Genomic DNA, 27,161 nt, shown 5'->3' with positions numbered 1-27,161 from the left:
TAGTCACTCTTGCATTTGAGCAAACTTTAAGCGTGAAGATTTTTGCTTAGTTGCTATTGTATATGATCTCATTGAATTGTATATGATCTCATTCAGTTGGCCTTAAATATGGAAATCTCATTGTATATGATCTCATTCAGTTGGCCTTAAATATGGAAATAGTGAACTTACTAATTGGGGTCTTGTTTAATATGTATCTTCCATAAAATTTTTTTTGATAACTTGAAAAATCTTTCTTTAGATCAGTCATTATGTGAAAATATAAAGTGAACAGTGACCCTGGATTTCAAAGAAAAACAGCGGCTAAAACATTCACTTATTCAAATCTTTAGGCATACCTTTTTTTTTTTTTTAAAGATTTTATTTATTTATTTGACACAGAGAAATCACAAGTAGATGGAGAGGCAGGCAGAGAGAGAGGGAAGCAGGCTCCCTGCTGAGCAGAGAGCCCGATGCGGGGGGCTCGATCCCAGGACCCTGAGATCATGACCTGAGCCGAAGGTAGTGGCTTAACCCACTGAGCCACCCAGGCGCCCCAAGCATACCTTTCAACAGAAAGTATTTATGACTATACTGCATGGAGATTTCTTTTGCTCAAATAGAGGTATAAATAACACAAGAAAATAAAGTGGAGGAAAGAGTTTCATTAAAGTATTAGATAATTACTTGCCTACAATCTTTATTTACCACTATATAATCATACTACTAAAAACTTTAATATTTGTCAGTAGGTGACAATTATCCAAGATAAGAAGTATGTCTTTCATATGACTCTATGCTTTAATTAAAATATTAGTCAAATGTCCACAAGGTATTTCTACAGTTAACTTGTAAAATGAGAATAGCTTCAATTCAAAAATACTAATTAAATATAGAATGTGATTCAATAAAAGTCACTGATGGCTAATTAAGGGAAGAATTATCAGACTTGGATGAAAATATATAATACATATAATCCTAATGAGAGAATATGTTATTTGCTTTCCTCCCCTGTTACTAGACATTCACCAACCAAGTATTTAACCTTGAGAAGAAACAAAGAAGTTTTCCTGAGCACATACAATTTCCCATATACTGAGCTAGCAATTTATAGTTTCTAAAGACAGTTTGAAGATAAAATGCTTGCTCATATATCCTTGCAGACTAATTAAGGAGAAAGGAGTTAGTTAACTATTAAAAAATGGGAACACTAATTCAAGAAATAAGACCTACCTTAAACAAAATGTCCAAAAGCTTACCTATGTTTATCAAGTGCTTTTCAATGCTTTTTTTTTTCCTTCCTCCTTTTCTGCCCTCTTTTTTATTTATTTGAGGTTGTTGTTGAAGTTATAGTGTTTTCGTATTCCATTCTTTGTTCTAGAATGTAAATAACATTTTTGGTAGTTACTGTTCTACATTTTAAAGAGTGTCTTTCTTAATATGTAATGTCATTCAACATCTTTACACTCCTCTTTAATAGTGTAGGGTCTTAGAATATCTAGGAAAGCCAGACAAAAATCACAAGAAAAGAAAATCACATATCAGTATTTATAATAGACACAAAATATAATTAGGAAATGAAATCCAACAATACTTATACAGAGGTAAAGGATTATGCCTAAGTGCAGTTTATCCTAGGAAAGCAAGATAGATTCAATATTGAAAAAAAAATCAACGAATGGAGATCATCATATGATCACATGTAGTGATCTGCATTAGTTGAATTCATATATATATATATACATATATGTATATATATATATATATATATATATACATATATATATATTTTACTAAATCCAACATCCAATGACAATAAAATAACTTAACAAAAATGGAAGGGAAGCTTTTGACTTTTGGCTCAAAGGACACAAAGGTGCAGCTATCTTCCGTTGTCCCGAATCTAGGTTCATCTGACACCAGCCACCTCTACTACCATGTGGCCTAAGTTCAACCACAAAGAGATCAAAGTTGTGTGCCTGAGATGCATCTGTGGGAAATTTGGTGCCACATCTGCTCTCACCCCAAAGATCAGCTGATGGGGTCTGTCTCCAAAAATGGTTGGTAATGAAATGGCCAAGGCAACCGGTAAGTGGAAGGGTCTGAGATTAGAATGAAACTGACCAGTCAGAACAGACAGGCGCAAATCAGAGTGGTACCTTCTGCCTTTGCCTGATTGCCACAGCCCTCAAGGAATGGCCAAGAGACAGAAAGAAGAAGGATAACATTAAGCCCAGTGGAATTACCACTTTTGATGAGACTGTTGACATTGCCCAACAGATGTGGAACTGATCTGTAGCCAGAGAACTCTCTGGAACCATTAAGGAGATCCTCGGGACTGCTCAATCTGCATTGATGGCTCTGCCCCCCATGTCATCATAGATGACATTGATAATGGTGCAGTGGAGTATCCAGCCAGGTTAAGAACTGCAAAGGAAATTATTTCCATAAAGGATCATTTGACAATCAAGAAAAAGAAGAAGAAAAAAAAAGAAAGAAAGAAAGAAAGAAAGAAAGAAAGAAAGAAAGAAAAAGAAAGAGAGAAAGAGAGAGAGAGAAAACTATATCAAAATGATAATGAGCATCTATGAAAACCTATGGCTAATGCAATATTTAATGGTTAAAGACAGAATGTTTTCCCATCGATTTGCAAACAAGGATATGTTGTCACATTTTTATTCATTGTTGTGCTGAAGATGCTGGCCAATCAATAACAAGAATAAAAGGAAACATACAGATTGGGAAAGAAGAATTAGATTTGACTGTATTTATAAATGATATTGTTATTCACTTCGAAATTTCTTATCAATCTTTGAAAACTAGTCTAAATAATGAATGAATTTAGCAAGGTAACAGGATGTAGGCAAGATTAATACAAAAAAATCAACTCCATGTGTTAGTATCAAATATTTGGAAAATGTAGTTATAAAAGTAATACCATTGAAAATAACATCAAAGACTTACAATATTAACAGATATCAAAATTATGCTCAATTTATACACATAAAATTATAAAATATTTCTGTACAAAATCAAAGTACACCTAGCTAACTGGAAAAATATATCATGTTCATTGATTGGAAGAAACACTATTGTTAATTTATTCATTCTCTGGAAATTGATCTGTTGATACAATATTATTTTCTGTCATAGATCTAGCAGTCTTTTTTGGAGTCCTTAAAATAAATTTACAAGATGATTTAAAATTTATCTGTAACTGCAAAAGGCCTACAATATATAAAACTATTTTGCAAAAAAAAAAAGAGGTTTATAAGAATCTGAAGAATTGCTCTAATGCTATATTAATATAGACAGTGTAGTATAGCTAAAAATATAGTATATAGGTGGAGAGTACAAAACTGTCTACCTATAAACAGACCACACAGGTATGAATAACTGATTTTTAACAAAGCCACCAACATAACTTAAAGGGGAGGAAAATAGTCTATTCAATAAGTGTGTTGGGATGATGATATGCAGATGGAGAAAATGCATTTTGACCCTTACCTCACACTCTATCCAAAAGTTAATTTAAAATGGATCTTGCACCTAAATAAATGTAGGAGCTACTGTTGTTATTTTTTTTATTTGAAGATTTTTTTATTTATTCATTTGAGATAGAGACAGAGCGAGAACATGGGCAGGAGGAAGGTTCAGAGGGAGAAGGAGAAGCAGACTCCTGCTGAGCAGGGAGCCTGATGTGGGGCTTGATCCCAGAACCCTGGGATCATGAGCTGAGCTGAAGGTAGATGGTTAACTGACTGAACCACTCAGGAGCCCCAGAGCTACTGTTTTTAGACTTCTAGAAGAATACATAGGAGACAATATTTGCAATCTTGGAAGAGTCAACAGTGTTTTAGAACACAAAAAGTAGTAGCAACAAAAGAAAAATTGATAGATAAGAATGCATAAATACTGAAAATGACTATTCTTCATATGCCACCATTAACGAAATGAAAGTACAATCCACAGACTGAGAAAGCATATTCACAATATATGAATCTAGCCAAAATCTTGTATCCAGATGAACAATGACCTCTTGCATAATTAATAGTGTCTTGATGTTGGTTTCTCAGAAGACTCAAAATGACACATTATTCTCCTTGTATTTCTTATCAAATATATCATTCTGAGAAAATTCAACAATTTCTATTATCGCTCTGAGGTGCTGTCCTAATATAATAACAAAATCTTTTTACATACTGAATTTACTGCTACTTTTCATAGGATTTTTGTGTTTCCCCCTGATAGTGTCCCATCTACCTGTTTTACTTTCTTAATGACTAAAAATTGGTGTGGCTTCAGGCTAATGTATCTAAAGTACATGTACAGATTTAAGGAAAGGCTGAGATGAAAGTAAAATTTTCCACTGGAAATGAAGATTTCAAATCGTAAATGTTAGGTGGTTGTGTATGTGTCTTTTGAATTAAATAATATTTTCCATTTAATTTTTTTTCATGTTTCAGTACATGATAGAGTTCAGAAGATTTAATATTTGAGAGATTAGAGAGGAAAATATTCTTAGTTTAATTCCTGCCCAAAACAAAGTACATACAAATTTATTATTGATTGACATTTAATTAAGTTGTGCCAAATTTAAAAAGTTAGCAATAGTATTATCATTGCCACAAATTTTTCAAAAATGTGTTCAAAACAAAATTAATTATTTCAAAATAATTTGTAAAATTTTCAAAAATAAAATATAAAATAAATAAATGAATAAAATACAATAAAATAAAATGTAGTGCTATGTCATTTATTTGTGATGGACAGTTCTTTTCATGACTTTACATATAATTGGGCCTATATTTGGCATTTGGCTGAAGTTGTAACAAAAGTTGAAATCTTCAATGTGCTTCTCTATGCAACTATGAGATAAAAAATTAAAATTAAATAAAAATAAAATTAAAATTAAAAAATAAATTAAATTTTAATTTAATAAATAATATATTTATTTTATGCCTTTTATACTGATTTAGCTTTTGTAAAGGTAATTTGTAGAAATCCATGTATTCAAAGATGTTTTCATAAATGTCATGAAGCATTATTTATCACAGAGCAGAGTTAGAAACTACTATCCATCAATAAAATTTTGTGAAATAACTTACAGTTTACTCATATGGTTGGAAATAATGTAGCTGATAACAATAAATGAGATAATTTTTTATACACTGCAATAGAAACATAACCTTGATATAGCCTTAAGTACAAAAAGAAAGGTACACTCATATGACACTATATGTTAATAAAAATAAAAATAAATAAACAAAATCAGAAAAAAGATAAGTGCAATATCATATATGATATGATTTTATAAATAAATTATTTTATCTCTAGATGAATATAAAATCTGGAAAGATATGTAGAAAACTCAAGCATTAAGGGAATGGTTTTAAGGAGTACACTGACTTTAAAATAAATACACTTTTATTTTTAAATCTTTAAAACAAGCTTATTTTATAATCATTTTTTAAGCCCCATGTAGATAACAAAGGCTGTTCATTCCTCACTCAGGCTCACTTAAAGGTACATACATACACTAAATGTTCTGCAATAAATCATTATTTTAAATTTCTAGGTACATTTTTCTTGCAGTATGAAAAAGAACCAGTATTTTTGACATTGTGTTAATCAAAGGAGTTGTGATTAATAACAGATACAATAAAAATTGTATTTAAAAACAAGCATATAAATATTTTTTGCTATTTTAGTGCTCTTAAGAATTATAACCTTTCTCAACCACTTAAATAAAATATGAGCTTCTAGACTGATAGTAGATACTTGAATGTTTGGGATAAGAAGAATGACACAGTTGTATTATGCATTCAGCAGAAGGGGGGAAGGAGTCTAAGAAAAGCATAATTTTCACAGATTGTCAGGTTATTCATATGCCGGTAAATATATATGAGTAGGTGGACTCATTCATTTTAAAGACTTGTATGTGAAATGGCTTGAAATGGATTATAAAATTTTCCATTAGGACATATCTCTTAACAAGGCATTTCAGGAGTGATTTTATGTATACGTGATGAGTTAAGGACCTATTGATTGAAAACATTAGAAATATATATACAATTTTTTTTTTTTTTTAAGAGAGCGATCATGAGCAGAGGGCAGGTGCTGTTGAAGTAGAGGCAGAGGAAGAGTGAGAGTCTTAAGCAGGCTTCACACTCAGCACAGAGCCCAGTGCAGTGCTGGATCTCATGACCCTGCTGAGATCATGACCTGAGCTGAAATCAAGAGTAAGACACTTAACCAACTGAGCTACGCAGGTGCCCCCAAAATTTTAGAAATATTTATAAGGACTCCTAAGGGCATAATTCTTACTAATTTTGTTTATTCATGCCACTTCTTAAATAGCTGCTTTAGCTCAGTCATCAAAGATGGGCTAATATGAATAGTTACAGATAAGAAAAGTTAGTGTATCTTGGGCACAATCAAATAAGTTGCTGTATTTTGAGAGGAGAGTTGAGGAACATTATCTAAGAAGTATTTTCTTATTTGGAAACTTTTTTCTAGATTTATCTGTTTCCATGACAATCACTTTCACCTTTGACATTCATATTCTTAGGATATTTGCAAGAAAGTATCTTTTTAGTAAGATAGCAACATCAGAATTATTTTGTAATAATTAATATAATTTATAATTTAATTTAAAAATATCTTAAATCATTAACAGTAATCTGTTTGCATGGAGAAACTGGAAAAAATGTAGGATATTTTTCTTCTAATATGTTTTATCAGCATAAATAAGTTTAAACAAGTAACACAGAACTGTAAGTCTTTGCTTTGCAACTTGATACATCACATTTGCTGTTCCCTAAAGAATTTCCTTCCTAATTAAGTTTTGTTCTAGATAACATTAAAGTTCATTGACATTCCCATAATACACTATAGGATATCTGCGTGAAAATTGCCTGGAAGCAATGTTGGCTGATGAGGGGATGCTAGCTTATATTAAAAAGTAGCTGTTAAGGATTTATCAATAGAAAAAAAGACAGTTAATTATATTAGTACTTATCTCTCTTCCCATTTAGACAGCTTAAATTATTAGATTCATTTATTTAATAAATTGAATTCTTTATTGGAAGATCTGTCATCCATCTGTATGAAACCAGTATCACAAGAAAAAGGGGTAATATATATGTATGTATGTGTGTGTGTGTGTGTGTGTATATATATATATATATATAATCTCCTCCCCAAAAGTAAATTTTTAAGGATATGTGTTTCAATAACCTGAATTTAAATAAAAGCTTGATACCAAAAATATGTGTTTCAAATATAAGTATGTTTCTTGCCATAAAGAAAAGTTTAAAACTTTGAAAATGAGTGACAGAATCTGGGCTTTGCCTGTACTTTAACATAAATCAGCCATGCACTTCATGCTTACCATTTTGTGTTCTCGTTAAAGAAGAGATTCTAGAGGGCAGTGGGTTCCATGCAACTTAATTATAAGTGTCAGTTCAAAGCCCTACACAGGCATTGTCAGTTATTGGGTTTCTTATCAAGCTAGTAATGTGGTACGGCTGTTGTACTAATAATGAAGCTTTAATTAGCTCTCAGAAATACTGAGAGCTTATTTAAGGCCTCCAAATTGAGTCGTGCATGCTTAGTTGGAAGGTGTGAATGTATCCCAAACATATCAAAATAACTGTCAAATACATTGCATGTACAGTCTGAGATAATACTAGAAGGCTTAACATCTATCTTAGAAGATCTGTATGGATAAAATGCTCACTGAAGTTCTTTCATATACATAAGTGATGGTCTTAAGAATATTATCTTTATTATTTAAGCAAATGTGATAGAAGGACACATGACTCAGTGTCTCTGTTTTCCTGCAGAGTATTGTCAAGGGAAAAACACATTTTAACCAATGTTTGAGTTATCTTTCTTTCAAATGGGAACATTATACATAGCTACTCCAACATAATCCTTCCACTTTACTTATAAATACTAGTTGCTTTGTCCCAATATTCTGAGCCATGAGAAATTGTGCCAGACCCCTCATTCCTAATCCTTAGGCAGCTCACAGGTAACAAACATTTAAGTAATTGTTGATTTAAACTCCAAGCAGTGGAGAATTCTTGATGTCTTTTCAGTGCAGCAGGTACATTTAGACCATGACTTTCCTATGTGACTGTTAACCCTTGCTGTGCATGGATATGGTCTAAACTAATTATAAATGGAGACAACCCTTCCCACTCCTGCCCACGCCTCCCTACACACACACAGTAATAATTTGAAGCAGGGGAAAGATTTTGTCACAGAGAAAGAAGGCACTAAAATGAATTGCTGCTGGAAAAATAGTGTCTGTGTTATTCATTCTGTTATTTTCATTTCTTCTGAAATCATCTCTTTTCAACAGCTTGATTTGGCTCTTCTTTTAGTTATTTCAAAGGATGTACCATGTTTCTCTGTTGCCCTTATAGACTTTCGTTGAACAAGTATACTAATTAGTTACCGTCTGTGTATTGGGTACTTTGTGAACCTTAAAGGTTAAATGTGAGACCTTAAAGGTATATGTAATTCAGAGGCTGCACAGTGATCCTTTTGGTTTGGAGGTGAAGTCCCAGAGGATCTAAATTATGATCAAGGGACTAGGGAATGGGGTGTATGTGAAGAATTGTAAGCTCAGACAACAGCATATATACCTTGTGTAGGGAACTACAAGAAGTTCCCTAACTTCTGTATGACAGCATATGCAAGGGTGAGGGCATAAGCCCAGGGTACCACGATTATAATTGGAAGAGGACATGATCTCAGAGGGTATAGGTCCTGTCCTTTTTCAAATGTTGGTGTATTAATAATTTTTCTTAAACTTCATATTTCTAAAAGCCACATAAGTAGAATCTTTTCTTTTGTCATCACTGTTAAAATATTAGTTACAAATATGTATATTTTGGACATGGCTGATGGTATTAAGTCAGGGGTTTCTCTTTTTTTAAAGAATTATAATATTTCAGGAAAACTAAGAAAGAAGTAGATTTCTTGGTAAAGTATCAATTAAATGCACCAAAATAAGAACCACTTTTCACTTGGGGGAGAAATGACAATGCAAGATGGAGATACCAACTGTGAAGGTGGAATCTGAGGCTAGGAATTAGAAATGTGTATATATGATACTGAAGGTATCAGGTCTGGGGGAAAAGTCCATTAAAGTGAATTCACAATGTAGCATCATTAAATGAAGAGGGTCCATTAGAACTTAGTCTGGAAAAATAAAACAAATTATAACAGAATTTTGTTTGTAATCTTAGCTATACACTAATTTTTCAAATTTTCTCTCAAGTTTTGACATGATTCTTGCAATAAAATTGATAACATAATGTCTTATTCTGCTTTTGCAGCATTTCACAATGAAAACCATTTTTACAAAAAAATTTAAGAGCACTAGCAGTTGTTCCAATTAACTCTTTTGATTATTTGATATTCATATAATTTAATTTTGAAATTCCTATTATGTTATCATTCTTATTGATTTCTCCTCATTAGAATTACTCTAACCTGTGTGTGTGTGTGTGATTTCATTTTGTAGTCAACTTACATTTTTAAAATTTTTATTTTTTAAGTAGCCTCCACACCCAGCATAGACCCAATATGGAGCTTGAACTCACAACCCCCTTGAGATCAAAACCTGAGCTGAGATCAAGAGTCAGAAACTTAAGTGATGGAGCCACCTAGGCACCCCCAATTTACATTTTATTTGCTTATAATGAGTGAATAACTGACTAATTCAATAGTGATGTGAAAGGCATTGGTAGACTCTAGCATAGAAAAGCAGAAATGAATGGAGACTGAGTTTATAAGTGGCAGTTTATCACATATGTACATAATGATCATGAGCAGTTGAATTTTCTTTTTCTATCTACCCAAACTCAGAACTGAAGGGATTCAGATGAGTAATTCTCTTATAAAGAGGACATTGGCATTAGCCAGGTTATGTCTTAGGGACTTACCAAGAGAATCTTAAGCTTCCCCTCAGCCTAACTGACCTTTACTTTTTAAAATTATTTCTGATATTAACTTTATTATTTCTCTTATTTTGTTTGCTTGGGTTTAATTTGATCTTATGTATCTAGTTTTTAAAAATTAAATTAAATTGTATTTATTTATTTTATAAATTTATTTTACAAAGTTATTTATTTATAAAATAAATAAATATTTATTTTATTTTATTTATTAAATTAAAATTTAATTTTATTTATTTTTTAATTTTAATTTTATTTTTATTTAATTTTAATTTTATTTTTAATTTTAATTTAATTTTATTTAATCTTGGTGTTTTAAGATTCATTTTTTTATGTACACCCAGCGCTCCATGCAATACTTACCCTCCTTAATACCCACCACCAGGGTCATCTATCTCCCCACCCCTCCCAAAACCCTCAGTTTGTTTCTCAGAGTCCATAGTCTCTCATAGTTCATCTTCCCCTCCAGTTTCCCCCAATTCACTTTTCCTTTCCTTCTCCTAATGTCCTCCATGTTATTCCTTATGTTCCACAAGTAAGTGAAACCGTATGATAATTGACTCTCTCTGCTTGACTTACTTCACTCAGCATAATCTCCTCCAGTCCCATCCATGTTGATACAAAACTTGGATATTCATCCTTCCTAATGGCTGAGTAATATTCTATTGTATACATGGACCACATGTTCTTTATCCATTCGTCTGTTGAAGGGCATTTTTCCACAGTTTGGTGCTTGTGGACTTTGCCACTATGAACATTGGGGTACAAATGGCCCTTCTTTTCACTGCGTCTGTATCTTTGGGGTAAATACGCAGTAGTGCAATTGCTGGGTCATAGGGTAGCTCTATTTTTAATTTTTTGAGGAATATCCACACTGTTTTCCATATTGGCTGTACCAATATGCATTCCCACCAACAGTGTAAAAGGGTTCCCCTTTCTCCACATCCTTACCAACATTTGTTGTTTCCTGTCTTGTTAATCTGTGCCATTCTAACTGTTGTAAGGTGGTATCTCAGTGTGGTTTTGATTTGAATTTCCTTGATGGCTAATGATGATGAACATTTTCTCATGTGTCTGTTAGCCATTTGTATGTCTTCTTTGGAGAAGTGTCTGTTCATGTCTTCTGCCCATTTTTTGACATGATTATCTGTTTTTTGGGTGTTGAGTTTGAGGAGTTCTTTATAGATCTTGGATATCAGCCCTTTGTCTGTAGTATCATTTGCAAATATCTTCTCCCATTCTGTGGGTTGACTCTTTGTTTTGTTGACTGTTTCCTTTGCTGTGCAGAAGCTTTTGATCTTGATGAAGTCCCAAAAGTTCATTTTCACTTTTGTTTCCTTTGCCTTTGGAGACATGTCTTTAAAAAATGTGCTGTGGCTGATGTCAAAGAGGTTACTGCCTTTGTTCTTCTCTAGGATTTTGATGAATTCCTGTCTCACGTTGAGGTCTTTCATCCTTTTGAATTTATCTTTGTGTCTGGTGTAAGAGAATGGTTGAGTTTGACTGATCTTTAGACAGCGTTCTTCCTAGCTCTAGGCCCTGGTTCCTTTCTCATGGAGCATTTACTTTAAAAAACTTGTTATTGTAAATTCTTTCTGTGTACCTTTGAGATATAAATCTTGCAAAACTAGCAAGAGACCAGTTTTGCAACCCAAGACTGTCATCTCTGAACTGTAAGCATCAAGGGTGATAGAGGCCGTCTCCCAGTTTCAGTTCGGAGAGTGGGGTGCCCAACTTTAGTTGAGCCCCTTACTTCAAGGTGTTAAACTACCTCCAGTTATGAAGACAGGAGAAAATATACTTTTGTTTTGGGGGAGGATTACAGTCAATTAGCAAACCCAAGTGGCCTAAGATCTATACCCATCACTCTGACTTTTATAAATATTCTAGCTCTTTTGGGGAGGTTGAGCTCAAACTGTATTTTAGCCTCTCTTCAGGATTGCAATAGACTTCTTTTCTTGTTTACCTTTGTTCAGTGCAATTTTTGCTTTGACAGAACCCATAAGAAACCACAGTCAGATGAGCTGGTATTCTAAGAACTTAGATCTATTTGACGCAAAGAGAAATTGTGAGATGTTGGCCCAGTCCATCCTTGCTTCACTGAATATCCTCAGGCCTGAGGGCAGCAGAGACCCTGGTTATTATGTTCTTACTGTGGTTTAAATACTTCTGATAAACCTCACAGGACACGTTCTTCACTCTTGCTCTGTACATTAAGTTGGATTTCAAAAATCACTTGTGTAACTCTGTTCCTGTCTTTTCCATTTAGAACAACTTCCTAGTATAGAAAACTTACTTGTCACATTATTGTGATTATAATTTCAGATTCAAAAAGTGTGCAATTGATATTATGTAAAACGAAGGAACTAAAACTATATCATAAAAAAATTTCTTTACCCTATGAGGATATTTATTTTGGCTAAAACTTTAGTGTATTTATAGGAAAATTGTAACTTCATTGTGCCTGAAAATGTTTTCTGATCCTTTGATATTATCCATGCCTTCAACAACCATTTAATAAACTCTAAATTTGTGCCAGGAACCATTCTAGAAATATCAGATTTAAAACATGTATCCTTAGGTTGCAGTATCACCCACTAGATCACTTTTATATTGACCCAATTGTAATATTAATCCAATATACATTATGCACTGCTGACCCAAAGAGTATGAAAGATTCAGAAAGACTGGAGAAAATAGAACTTTTTTTCTCTAATAGAACCATACATACGCTTCTTCTGGCTTAAACAGAAAATTAAGCAAAATTAGTATAAAAATAAGTTATTTTATTTTCATATTTCACCATTCCACTTGTTGGTATATTTGTAACTTTTCATTTTTAGCTACTATGGTGTTTGGCTTTCACTGATGACATCAAAATCTAAGAGGTAAAAGTAACATATGCTCAATCTGACTAAAGATTTCAGACTCTTATTATGTATTTTGTGTAAGAATGAGCTTGATTATCAAGCAAAGGATAATAAAAACACTGCATCCAAAAACAGGAACAGGAAAGGAACAGGAAAGTTAATGAAGAGAACGTATAAACTAATTTTTCCAGCTATTAAAAGATAGGAATGGAATTTTAAAATTTTACAGCTTTTAGTGTTATTTGGATTACCTTGCATGGTGCAAGGTTATTTGAAAATTGTTTGCCTTTTATGATGTCACCTTCCATGATAATTTTTCTGTTTTGGCGGATTCTCAGTTCATTACTGGACAGAATGACAACTGGAAATTCTATGAATTATTTTTATTAAACCAGTCAATCCCTCTTCATAGTATACATTTCATTAATTATTCCTCTCCAGCATATTGTTTTAAGATGCACATGCATCATTTTTAATAATTATTTGTACACTTGAAGTAACTCATAATAAAAAGTTTGATATAATACATAGGAAAGGATTCACAACATTACTGTTGCAATTTAAAATGGCTCCTGCAGAAACAGTTGATTTTTTTTTTTTTTTTTTAATTTTGGAGTGTTTGTGATATCTGTTCTCAGTCCTGAATGATTACAGCTGCTAAAGCAAAGTCTATCACCCTACTCCGAGTTGTAAATACCTTTCATTTGTTCATCCAGGTCTGCTATGTATCATATCACCCACATATCTAGGTAAGAGCTGACTTCCATGGATTATGTTAATTGACTTCCATTGTCCTCAAGTTTCTCTTTGAATTTGGCCAGCAGATAACCCTGGGGAGGAAAGTGGAGGAAGGGAGAAGGTGATAATATATTATCTTTTTTCTACCATCCTCCATTCATTTCTCTAGTAATTTAGGGAACCCCAAATTAGATTCTTTTGGCCCCTCACCCTCTCTGAGTGCTATTGCTGGTTTTGTTAATGAGGTTATGCCAGCCCTGACAGTATGTTAGGAATAGATGGTATAACTAGGAGTTAGGAGGCAATAATCTTTTTGAAAACATACATCCGTTACTGCCATTTCTCTTTGTAAAACTCTCAACAATTTAACTTCATCCTCTGGATAAAAATCCAAGCTCTTCACAGGGCCTTCATAAGTTGGCTGGTGTCTGTTCCCCTGACATCATTTCTTCTCTCCTCACTTTTCGCTTGACTCTAAGCACACCAACGTTCTGATGCTCATCTCTTGAGAAAAGCAGCTTTTTCCTGCCTTGTGACCTTTGCTCTAGATTGCCCTTCTTGTGGATCCTCATTAGCCTCCCACTCCTATTCAAACACGACTGCTTAAAGCAGCTTTGGCTCGTCCCTTCAATATATCTCTAGTTCCTCCCACACCTTACTCACATTTTTGTTTTATGACATGTATCTTGTGAGAACGTTATTTGTTCATTTGTTTAACACCTATCTTCCCTAACATAATATATCAGCTTTATAAAGGAAAGAGCTTTGCTATGCTTCCAGTCACATATTCAAACCAAGAACCATGGAAGGCTTATAGTAACTGCTTAATAAACATTCGTTGGAATATTGAAGCAGCAAAAAGAGAAATTAAGAAAACAACTCCGTTTATAATTGCAAAAAATAATAAAATACTTAGGAATAAACTTAAAGAGGTGAAAGGTTTATACTCTGAAAACTATAAAACATTAATGAAGGAGATTAAAGAAGACACAACAAAGTAGAAAGACATCCCATGCTCATGGATTGAAAGAACAAATATTGTTAAAATTTTTATACTCCCCAAGGCAATCTATAGATTAAATACAATCCCTATCAAAATACCAATAGCACTACAAACAAACCTTAAATTAGTATGGAACCACAGAAACCCAACAGCCAAAGCGATCTTGAAAAAGAAAAACAAAACTGGAGGTATCACAGTTCCAGACTTCAAGTTATGTTACAAAGCTGTAGTAATCACAACAAATGGTACGGACCTCCAAATAGACACACAGTTCAATAGAGTGGAATAGAAAGCCTGGAAATAAAGCCACGATTGTATGGTAAATTAATCTTCAACTAAGGAGGCAAGAATATGCAATGGGAAAAAGCCAATCTCTTCCATAAATGGTGTTGGGAAACTGGACAGCTACATGCAAAAGGAAACTGGACCACTTTCTTAAACCACACACAAAAATGAATTCAAAATGGATTAAGGGCCCCAATGTGAGTCCTGAAACCATAAAAATTTTAGAAGACAGCACAGGCAGTCATTTCTCTGACATTGCTGTAGCAACATCTATCTAGATCTGGCTACGAGGGAAGAGAAACAAAAGTAAAAATAAACAACTGGGACTATATCAAAACAAAAATCTGCACAGCAAAGGAAACAACCAACTTAACTGAGAGAAAACCTGCTAAATGGAAGAAGATACTTGCAAATGACGTATCTAATAAAGGGTTAGTATCCAAAATGTATAAAGAAGTGACACAACTCAACACTCCCCAAAATAAATCAATTAAAAATAAGCAGAAGACATGAACAGACATTTCTCCAAAGAAGACATACAGATTGACCAACAGACACATGAAAAGATGTTTAACATCATTCATTATCAGGAATTGTTGAATCACTACACTGTACACCTGAAACTAATATGACCCTCTATGTTAACTACACTAGAATTGAAATATAGATAGAAGATAGATAGATAGATAGATAGATTGATTGATTTGTTGGATGAAATACAATGGCCAGTAAATACATTAATAGATTTGATGAACCAGGTCTGTGCTTCCATTCCATTATCCTGTGGCAGGCATCACACTTGTCAATCACTGCACACTTGAGTTAATCTAAAAAAACTCTTACAAATTCTATTCACTACTACCAGAAGGTAGGTGTTGGCATAGAAAATGGGCTCTTCTGGGGACATCTGGGAGACTCAGTCAGTTGGATGTCTGCCTTTGGCTCATGTCATGATGCCATCATCCTGGGATCGAGTCCCAGGTTGGGGTCCCTGCTCAGCAAAGAGCCTGATTCTCCCTCTGCCACTGTTGCTCCCCCTGCTTATGCGCACTCTTTCTCTATGTGTCAAATAAATAAATAAATCTTTAAAAAAATAAGCTCTACTTCCATCCTTTTCCAGAACATTTAAAGTTATTCTTGACTTTTAAAATTAAAATTAAATGCATGTTTGTATAAAATATTTGAACTCTAATATATCATGTTAATGAACATTTTAAGGTATTTTTAATATTATACTTAATAAATCATTAAAAAGAATCAATTCTTCATTATTCTTTTTTATGATTTTTCTTGTACTTTATACCAAAATTGTAATAGCAATAATAAAATACATATTTATTGAGGTTAACTATGTTACAGACATTTTTATAAGTGTGTTACAGGAATTAGCTTATTTAATTTTTATAAATACTCTGTGAATTCAAAACTCTCATTTCCCAAATATGAGGACTGAAGCACAGATAGTTTAAGAAACTTACCAGTATTGAAATTTCTACTGAACAGTAGAGTTGGAGTTTGGACAGAGAGGCCAGATATTGAGCTGTTTATCACTTCATTATGCTTTCCCTCATTACCCAAACAGGAGGCTTGAGGAAAGTATTTTCTAATACCTTCTTAACAATTAGGTCTACAAGTTAAAAAAATAAAAAGGAAATGTTTGTCATCTTGGTTTTCTTATTTATATATTAGTGGAAGGATAAATTATTTTTTTGTCGTATTTGAAACTGCAATGCCCACAGAGGGCTTATGATTTGATTTAATGTATTTCATTCTGGTGTCTGAAAAGATTTAGGGAATAAAATATAATCCTCAGATTCATAACAACTTAATAACTTTAGAAATGTCTTAGGAAATATGTTCGCAAATTCTGGTTTTGTATTTGCATAATAAATCAGCAGCTTTCAAATGATATTTCTAAATTTGTTGAAGCTATGAAGTGAACAAAATTAATTTTCAAGAGATGTTTAAAAAGAATTATTTTTATTACCATCCAACTAATTATTAGAACTAACTAGATTCCCGGGAACTCTTTGAAAAAAATCCTTCCAGAAATCTGGGCCAAATATGTTCTTTTTGAACTGCCATCCAGTGGACAGCATATGAAATAATCCTGGGGATGAAATAGATTTTAGAGTGCTCTTATTGAAAACTTTGTTTCAAGAAAAATAAATCGTGAGAACGAAACTCACACCTTTTGAATTAGAAAAAGAAATTATTTCACAAAAGTGTCCAATATGGATGAAAGGTAGTATACAAATTCTCAAAAATTTGGAAAAAAAAAGGTGTAAAAAGAAATTACTAAAAAAAATTCTCCACGCTACTAGATGATAGTTTATAAGGAAGAAAGATCTATGGAATACTGAGGGGAAACATCTACTATACAGTAATTCCAGAGTTAGCTAATTTGTAGTTCCAACAGTGAAAACAACAGAAAAATATTCCATAATTTTTAAAAACCAAGAAAAAAAACACATCCTAAATTACTCAAATTGACAGGAAGATACATAAAAATTCACAAATATGAATGAGCAAATCCTGCCTTAAACAACTTGAACTGAACATTGAGTTTAGATTTAAGTTAAATCTAGATCATTTTTACAAACTTTACAAACTGTGTGTCATTAAATACAAAATGAAGACTTTCTAGAATAGGAAGCTTGAAATTGAAGAGATAATACTAGAGAAATGAAAGTTTGTGATTCTTGTTCACCTTATCTAAGGCTTTAATCATGGTGCCTAGGGTAGAACTCAGGGAAGAGTCTTATTGTTCATAATATTCAGAGAAATCTAGGTCCGTATATATTCTCAAAAAGCAGAACTGAATATCCTTAAAGCCTTCACTTGATACTAGTGATTAAAAGCAAGCAAGGTGGGGAAACCTGGGTGGCTCAGTCATTAAGCATCTACCTTCGGCTCTTAGTCGTGATCCCAGGGTCCTGGAATCCAACCCTGCATCAGGCTCCCTGCTTAGTGGGGGGCCTGCTTCTCCCTCTACCACTCCCCCTGCTTGTGTTCCCTCTTTCTCTGTGTCTCTTTCTGTCAAATAAATAAATAAAATCTTAAAAAAAAAAAAAAAAAAGCAAGCAAGGGACACCTGAGTGTCTTAGTCAGTTAAGCGTCAGCTCTTGATTTCAGCTCAGGTCATGATCTCAGCATCCTGGGATCGAGCCCTGCTTTCAACTCCACCCTGGGTGTGGGGCCTGCTTGAGATTCTCTCTCTTCCTCTGCGGCTCCCTGAGTTGAGCCTGTGATTTCCCCATACCGCCCCACTGCCCCCCTGCCCCCCACCCACAAAATGTGTGCATGTTGGCAGCATATGTTTATGGATTTGAGACAAGGGAAGCAGAGCAGTAGAGACACATGTATTTGCTGGATTCCTACCAATTTTGTCTTCATTGCTATGAATTTCTAAATTAAAATAAATCTAGTTGTTCTGGGGATTATATAAGGAGAATAAAAACTATCTTGGGATACCTTCCTATGAAAACTACCACTTTAATACCCAGAAAAACATTTTATTTTCTGAGAATTACTACTATCAGCTAAAGGAGAACATGTTAACTTAAGTTCTGCTTTCTGCTAATATGTAAAATAATTCATTTATATTTAAAGCATCACTTATTATCTTAGTTTTTTTTTTTAAGCCATAGTTCATGACCTATCCTGATTAATACTGATGTTCAATGAACTTTAATCAGGTAAATAGAACATTTTCCATGGAAGCATTCATCTAATTCATGATTATTATGCCAGTAACAGACTCATATTTATGTTAGTAGCCTAGCCAATAGTATGTTCAATGAAATTTTAGATAAAATTAGGTAATCAGTGATTTATGGAAATTAAAATTGTGTCACGGTTTCAAAGGAATGAGGGAGGAAGGTCTCCAGACAGGTCCCTTTTAACTTCTTTTCTGGAACCTAGAAATAGAACCAAAAGAAACTCTGCAGGGATGACTAGTTTTTCTCCTGTATCTGTCAGCTGTAGGATACTTCTGTTTTTACTAATAGACTCCAGAAAGAGCATATTGGAATGGCCTGCAATTTTGTTTGTGGTTATAAAAATATATCACATAATGAGGGGCACATGGGTGGCTCAATCAGTTAAGTGTCTGCCTTTGGCTCAGGTCATGATCTCAGGGTCCTGGGATCAAGGCCTGTATCAGACTCTCTGCTCACCGGGCTCACCAGGAAGTCTGCTTTTCCCTCTCACCCTCTCTGTGCTCACTCTCTCTCTTCAAATAAATAAATCTTTTAAAAAATCACATAATTACAAAAGAGAGAGTTGAGTTCATATTTTTGTGAAGTGATTCATCTATTGAATGCTGTGAATTATTGTTTTCATGAAAGGATTCAGTTATATGTTAAGTATTAGAATTCTATGGATCTGAGTACCTATGAATGTTTGCACATGAATGAGTTAAATAGTAGGGCTATGAGTCTGTTCCTTTAGTCAGTATCATAAAGTCCATACCACATGCCTAGAACACAAGCATTTCCAAATGTCTACGTTTTTCCCTGGACAGAAACCCTCATATAATGTGAAATTTCAATCACTAAAATAATAATATACTTTTATTGGTGAATGAGAAAAGGGTACTTAGTACTTACAGTATATCATATCAAAATGTAAACTAAGCTAAATAATATATGTGCAACTCAATTTTTTTATCTAATTCATTTCAGCCCTATTTGTGTAAATACTAAATGGATCTAAACTTTTTTTTTTTACCTAAAGTTTAATATAAGAGTAGAATTATATATATACACATACATATATGTGTAATATATGTGTGTATAATATATATGTATACACACACATATATATACATATATGTATGTATATATATGTACCTTTTATGCTATGCAGTCTTAGTTCTTAGTTTGTGCTGCTGTGACAAACATTTCTCTACTTAGTTCTCATAGTTCTGGAGGCTGGAACCCTGATGATCTGGGCACCAGCATGCTTGGGGTTTTGGTGAAAGCCCCCTTCCTGGTTTATGAACAGCCAACTTCTCTTCGTATCCTCCTACTGGAGAGAGAAGGGGCTAGCTCTCTTCCTCTTCCTTATAATCCCATCATGGCATCTTCATTGATTATCTCCCAAAGACCCCTCCTCCAAAGAGCATCATATTAAGGCTTCAACATATTAATTTGTGGGAGGCACAAACATTCAGTTCATGGCTTATAAGATTTTCTCCATGTAATGATCTGTGTGTGTGTGTGTGCACATGCCCGTGTGTATTGTTACTGCCGTTCTGGTTATTGTTCATAGTACCCACTTAAATGTAGGCTCTGAGGGAGAATCCTTGTCTGTCTGCCTGACCCCAAGGCCCTAAAGTAAGCCAAGGCTTAATCTACAGCAAAATATGTATACAAAAATATTCCTATTTTCTTTATGTTATAGATTTTTCTGCCATCAGATCAGGTTTCAGAGATAGGTGATATTTTAGGTATTGCTTACTATATTTGGGGATCCCGGAGCTTAATCTTTAATAGCATAAGAAATGAGATTGTGGACCCAAAGAAAAACAGACATTTGATGGAAATGTACTACCATGGAACCACAGAAATAATGTTAAAAATGTAAGAAAAAGATCTTGAGAAATCATTTTGTTTACTCTGATAATATGAATTTAAAGATGACAGTATTAATTTTTAATGATAAGTCTGCCTTTAAAAGGTTTTAAAATTTAGCTTTTCAAGTGTAAAAACATGTAATAAATATGGGGCCAGAGAACTGAGATTCAGGGAGTCTAATTGATTAAAGATATGAAGAAGGATTCCATATTGTGTCAGAAGAAATAAGACCAGATTATAAGAAGAATTTAATAGATGTGACCAAGAGTGAGACAAGAAATAAAATAATAGATTTTCTGAATGTGTAGTTTAATTCTTTCATGACTATAAAAATAGTTTTTACTTATTAACTTTTGTCGTAACGAATTCACTCATTCATTAAATAACTATCTTATTAAAGTTTTACTTGATTCCAGAAGTTTCTCAAGGCATTGGCAATACATCCGTTAGACAAACAGCTGGCCTGAATTCAACTTTTCCAGATAGCAGATTTGCAAATTACATGGAGATAGTGCTGATGATGACAGGAACGATTGCTAGATTATTTCAGGGTAAACTAAGTTAGCAGAAATGAATAGATGGCAATACTTGAGGGCATATAAAATAATCACTACTATCACACACACACATCATTACATGGAGAAAATAACAGAGGGATGTAAATGAGAGTAGTAAGACCCAGTTAGATGGGAGAGTCAGGAAACTGTTCCTTGAGCAGATGGAATTTCATTTATGTCCTAGAGGGTGGAAGGGGGAGCCATCCTTGCCAAGAGCCAAAGGAAGCAAATTTCAGGCAGAGGGAGAAAAGAGTCAATTTCTGGAGGTGAGGAAGGCTTTGGTGAATGAGGTCTAGTGTGACTAGAGTCTTGGGAGTGAGAGAGTAGCTCAGAAAGGTTTTGGACAGGATGTAGCAGCAAGATCACAAACAGCTTTATTAAGCCATAAATAGGAGTTTAGATTGATTCTAAAATAATTGGGAAATTCATTAGAGAATTGTAAACTGGGGAGTGACATCTGATTTATATTTTTAAAGGAGCACTCTCTCATGTTGAGAATGAGACAGAAAGACAAGAGAAGAAGCAGGGAAACCAACCAAAAACCTAGCCAGTGAATATTTATTGAGCACCTACCATATGCTTGACAATAGTTAAGTTTTGGATTACACCGTGATTATCTACAATAGATTTATAAAGGTCAATCAGAACAACGGCAATGGGAAATGTTGTAGAGAGAAGTCATTTTGTCCTTGTAATATGTATATCATGGTGACAGGGGGAAAACTCTCCCTTTCGTGCATGATATTTATTTGCAGGTCTGTTGCAGCTAAATTGGAAGGGAAAGGGAAACTGACAAGGAGCAATGGAAGAGTGAAAAAATGCTATGCATTTTTCTATCATGGCACTATCAAAGTGCCTTATCTTCTAGGGCATTGGTAAGCTTCTGCAAGTTTAATCACTGCCTTTGATAAACTCAGAAGAGCACTTATGATCAATGGCCATCTAGGGAGATTTTTTTACCCATTTATCATCATACCCACAGACCCCAGAATGATGTTTTATGTGAGAAAATGTGCAAAATTTTTAGATGACTTATGTTAACTACACTCTATTTATCATAGCTTTGTGCTGATCGGTTTTGTGATTATTAGGAGAAATAAGATTTTTCAGGGGAAGCATAAATAATGTAAATAAAATGGAATTATATTTTCATTCCAAAATATTCATATTACCCTTAACATATATGCACATTTATATTGTTAATCTTTCCAAAAAAAAGTGTTCAGTGTCTATCAAAGCCCTTTTCCCTCTTTGGCATAAGAAAAGTATCTTTTAAAAAAATTCTTAAGTTAGTGGCAAGAAGCAAGAACAAGGAGGGAATAGGCTAACATAAATAATTGCATGGAGAACGTCACACATAAGTAGATTAATGTGCGGCATTTCCTGAAGTTCAAAAGTGTCAAGAATTTGGCAAAACAAGCCCTTATTTATCTATGTAAAAATGTACATGTTACCATTGTTTAAATCTAGCTGTTCCCTTCAGCTCTCCCTGAACAACACAGGAGCAATAAGTGATAGGTGTAGATAATATGAATGGATAACTCTAATCCTTTAAGGATTTAATCTTACATGGAAAGTTGCAGCAATTTTTTATTGCCTGCAGAAGTGACTTATGTGCAAGGAAAGCAGCACAGCTGAACAGGGAGAGAAAAGAACCAAGGAGAAAACATAGGTGATTATATGTGTCATTTTTTAAATTACCATATCTTCTTAGAGTGTGCTTTATTAGTGTTGTGACAATTGGCATCACCGGAGAGGTTTTGTTTTGTTTTGTTTTTTTCAGCATTAATTGTAAACTAAGCATTTCAGTAATTCTTCTGCTTACTTTGTATAGGATAGGACTTGTCATATTTCATTATGCTCTTTTATCTCTTTGTGTATGTGTGTATATGTGCACTTTTTCTTTGTTTCCTAAATTCTAAGAATAGATGCATTCAAGTATGAATTTCACTAAGATAAGTTTTTGCAAACTTAACGCAATTTCCCTCTGGCTGCCTTTATAAAAAATGATGGATTATATCTTCACGTACCCCTCAGCCCTAAAGTCTAAGTTGTTTTAAAAAGAAAGAATTTAAAACCAGAAGCCCAAGAAGGGTTGGTTTCATAGGTTTTTGGTGTTACTTTTCTAACTCCCCCAAACTCCTCTGACTCTCAGGTTCTACTACCTACTTTTTTTCTACTTGTCTAAAAAGTATAAAAAAATAAAAAAAGAAGAAGAATATTTCTTATGCCTGGATAATGTCATCCCACCTCACATTCAAAGCTACCAAATTCTGCTTTTCTGCCTTTTCTATTGATTTTCATGTTTCATTCCAAATGGATAAGCAGACACAAGAACTTGCAGCACCATCATTATTTTTGGTAGATATCTACCAGATGATTCCCACTTGTGGGCTCGTGTGTGCAGTAAGACGGTGAATGCTTGCCTCCCAGATACGTGGCAAGAAGGATATGGAAGAATGGGGGGGTATGCCTGACCCATAAATATGTGTTTTCTAGAATGTCATTTGATATTCTAGCAGCTTATACTTCCTCCCTTTTGAGTTGATGCTCTCATCATTTCCTTCTGAACAAAAATTACTTGTCATCAATTATTTCATTCTGACTGGCCTTCCCATATGAAGTAAAGAGTACATACTCATTGATCGTTTCTAGCTGAATCCTAACCATTGAGTCTTGATTGTGTTCATAATTTTATGTTTACCTTCCTTTGTTACAAGCAGAATACTTTGTTCTTCATCACATATTCTTCGTGTACAGACAACGGAGACCATAGACAGCTTCCCTGAAGCCCTTTCCTGTTATATTATCATATAAATTACTGGGCATGTCTGCCTTGATTATAGTTTCTTCATCATTCCCATATCCTTCTTGGTATCTGGTTGTATAATTTTATCTGGGACTTTTTTTCCCCTCATTCTGATTCTAATTTAGATCTGAGTCTTACTGATGAAACTGGCAAGTCTCCAGGCAGGCATTTTCTTTCTGCTCTTCATTAGAAGCTCTCAGGTACCCTAGCCAAGTGCCTATCACTCTGTGTTTATTCATGGGATCAAAAGCCAAATCACATTAAGTGCTGCCAGCTAGCAATTTAGCCAGAAAGTCACACCCCACAGCATCCTTTATCTTTCAAAGTTCCAACTTTCATTGAAAGTGAAGATAAAAATGCCACCTGTGTCCCAAGGTTCTTCATATCCCAAAAAAGGACACAGTAAAGATGGGGTCCCAATTTTGTCTTCGACCAGGGCACGTTTATAGGATGTCTTTAGACTTCTAAAGTATGATATACACTATCTCAGCCCCTTAAAAATGGTCATTGAAAAAAAAAATGGTCATTGAAATCTACAATCACTATCCTGGTTTGTCAAATGAGAAGATCGGTGAAGTACTGAAGTGATTTGCCCAAGGCCCCACAGACCGTTAAAGGCAGGAAAGATTCAGTCTGGCTTCCGTGCTCATCTTCATTTCCAGAAACTGTCTTTTCAACACAGAAATGGTTCCCAATTTCTTTTTCCTGTCAACTATCATTTATCTTTTCCATTTCACCTACAGATGGCATCTTTTGAGACATTTTTCTTTCAAACCTCATGTATTCAGTTAGGATTAATTTCCCACTTTTGCTCTTCAATGTATAACTTGTAATCAGAAGTTCTGTGGGATGTGAGCTAATAAAGGTTAAAAGGTAAATAAACCCAACCAAAATCCATGAATCTTGATATTTACATTAGTCTTTATATGAGAAATGTAACATTTTTTGGTACTTTTTAAATGTTTTGAAAGTCTCAGGGACTTTGTTTCTAACCTGGGGAACCTGAGTCGCCTACTGCTGACCCTGGCAGCAATGTGTTAACTATGATCACATATAATCAATTGATATGAATCATGGAATTAAAAGATGTGATTTGTATAATGTTTTATCCAGCATATAAGTTAGAAATGTGAAATATCTTAGGTGAGGGAAAGTCAGAAATTACTCAGAAGATAGATTTCACAAAAATTGTCAGCAGAGCTGAAATACCAACTGTGTATATGACTTGGGCAAATCCAAGTGTCTGACTGAATTTTAATAGTTTCTGTTCTTCTTTTTCTAGTGAACTTCTTATAGTAAAATGACATTGTGGAGGGTCTCCTAACTTGGACTCTATGCCAATAGGCAAATCCCTAGAGACTGTAAATGACAAATACATAGTGCTAATCAATCAGAATCTGGTTTCCCACTGAAACCAGCTGTCATAACAATCCTTGTCAACAGAGCACTCTAGAAAGCCACAACTTATCCATGAGGTTGGCACAAGAACTCATCTATATTGTTTATCCCTGTATTGTAAGTATCACTAATTTTGTATTGATGTCAATTTTGTGATACAAGTTTACATAGACTTGTAAACTTGTCTATGTAAAGAGACAAGTTAATCCTCATTGCTACTTCTACCCATCTATTGATATTTTGAGGAAAAGTATGATTTCCTGTCATCTACTGCTGCATATTGAACGACCCCAAAATATAGTAGCTCAAAACAAAAACATTCATTTGCTCATGGATTTGCAGTTTGGGCAGGGTTGGGGACAATGGCCCATTTCTGTTTCACATGGCGTCAGGTGCAGCAGCTCAACCTGGAATGAAGGAGCCCCTTTATAAAGGTTTCCTCTTCCCTGACTGCCAAGGTGATGAGCTCGTCTGGTCTTGGTTCCTCTTTGCTGGGCTCTCTCCAAACACCCCTTCAATAGGTCCCCTCTATGGGACCTCTTCATAGGTCTCTCATAGTCTGTTTCTTTGTGCTTCTCTGTGATTCACTTGGCTAATTCACCATGATATTTTTACCTTGGCCTAAGAGATGAGAGATGAGAAAGTATAATTTGTTGTGGTGGCCACTACCTATTTAGTCTTCAAACATTTAGCCCTCATTCACCAAACTTCTTGCCAGACAGGAAACTAGGAATGATGTAATTCCTATATTGATTCATTTATTTCTATGTAAACTATAAAACTTTAGTGGATAAAATGACCATCTGCAAAAACATTCCAACTATACACTTCTGAATGTATGTTTCTTGAAGACTTTGAAACTTGAAACTATGTTTCTTGAAGACTTTGAAATCTTGAAGATTTTGAAACTTTAATCTGTATATGCTGGAACAAAACCCAGGTTTTTGTGATTCTATGTGTATATATATATATTCATTCATTCACAGGAAAAGTTACGACAGATAATAGTGACAAACTGGTAGAGAAAAATACATGTATGGCCCATAAGAATGTTTTACACATAGGAGATTTGGGCTATTATAGGTATATTGTTAATATAAATTATTAATTTATATTAATATATATTATATAAGTTATATATTATATAAATACATATTTATACTGTATATTATATATATTCTATATAATATAAATATTAATTATATTAACAAAATGTTGTTAATATAAATGAATTTGTTTTATAGCTTTTGCATTATATTATCTATTTCTGTGCTGAAAGAGGTGATATTTTTTTCTCCCTTTGTTCTCTCTACCTAAGATTCGTACATTATAAGCTATTTCATATGCTGTTTTATAATTAACAAGACATTTGAATACATTCTTTTCAGCACACTTAATTTTGGGCTTCAGGTTTTATACATTTGACTGGCAGATCTCTTCCAGAAAACAGTTACAATGTTACAGTTACAATGTTGAAGATAGAGAATTCCAGTTACAATGTTGAAGGTAGAGAATCAAAAATGCAGTGATGTCATCTGTGTGTGTGGAATAGATATATGTAAACACACACACTTTTTATTCCCCCCCAGGAGGGAAATGTTCTTCTCTCTCGTGAAGAAAACTCATGTATAGGTTAAGAGAAGGACCTTTCTTGGTGGGCAGAGTAGATGACTGGCTACGTGCTTAGCTTCCTGTCTGGAAAGAAGCTTGATGAAATATGGCTAAATATCTGAAAACTGGAGAGACAGCCACTGTAACAAGTCATACTGCCTGTGTCTTTAGGATGGTCATCAAGGGGGGACACCTGGATGTCTCAGTGGGTTAAAGCCTCTGCCTTCCACTCAGGTCATGGTCCCAGGGTCCTGGGATGGGGCCCTGCATGAGGCTCTCTGCTCAGGAGGAAGCCTGCTTCCTCCTCTCTCTCTCTCTGCCTGCCTCTCTACCTACTTGAGCCTCTGCCTTCAGCTCA

General features: G+C 34.1%; 1 protein-coding gene and 1 pseudogene across 1 annotated transcript in view; both read left to right on the top strand.

The window, feature by feature from the left end:
* Window positions 1-27,161, top strand: part of CNTNAP2 (contactin associated protein 2) — a 1,946,973-nt gene that overhangs the window by 674,543 nt on the left and 1,245,269 nt on the right. The window lies entirely within an intron of this gene.
* Window positions 1,917-25,739, top strand: LOC132015214 (large ribosomal subunit protein uL11-like; annotated as a pseudogene).

The sequence above is a fragment of the Mustela nigripes genome, chromosome 4 (assembly GCF_022355385.1).
Source record: "Mustela nigripes isolate SB6536 chromosome 4, MUSNIG.SB6536, whole genome shotgun sequence".
Taxonomy (NCBI): Eukaryota; Metazoa; Chordata; class Mammalia; order Carnivora; family Mustelidae; genus Mustela; species Mustela nigripes.
This window is presented reverse-complemented; position numbering and strand designations above follow the sequence as displayed.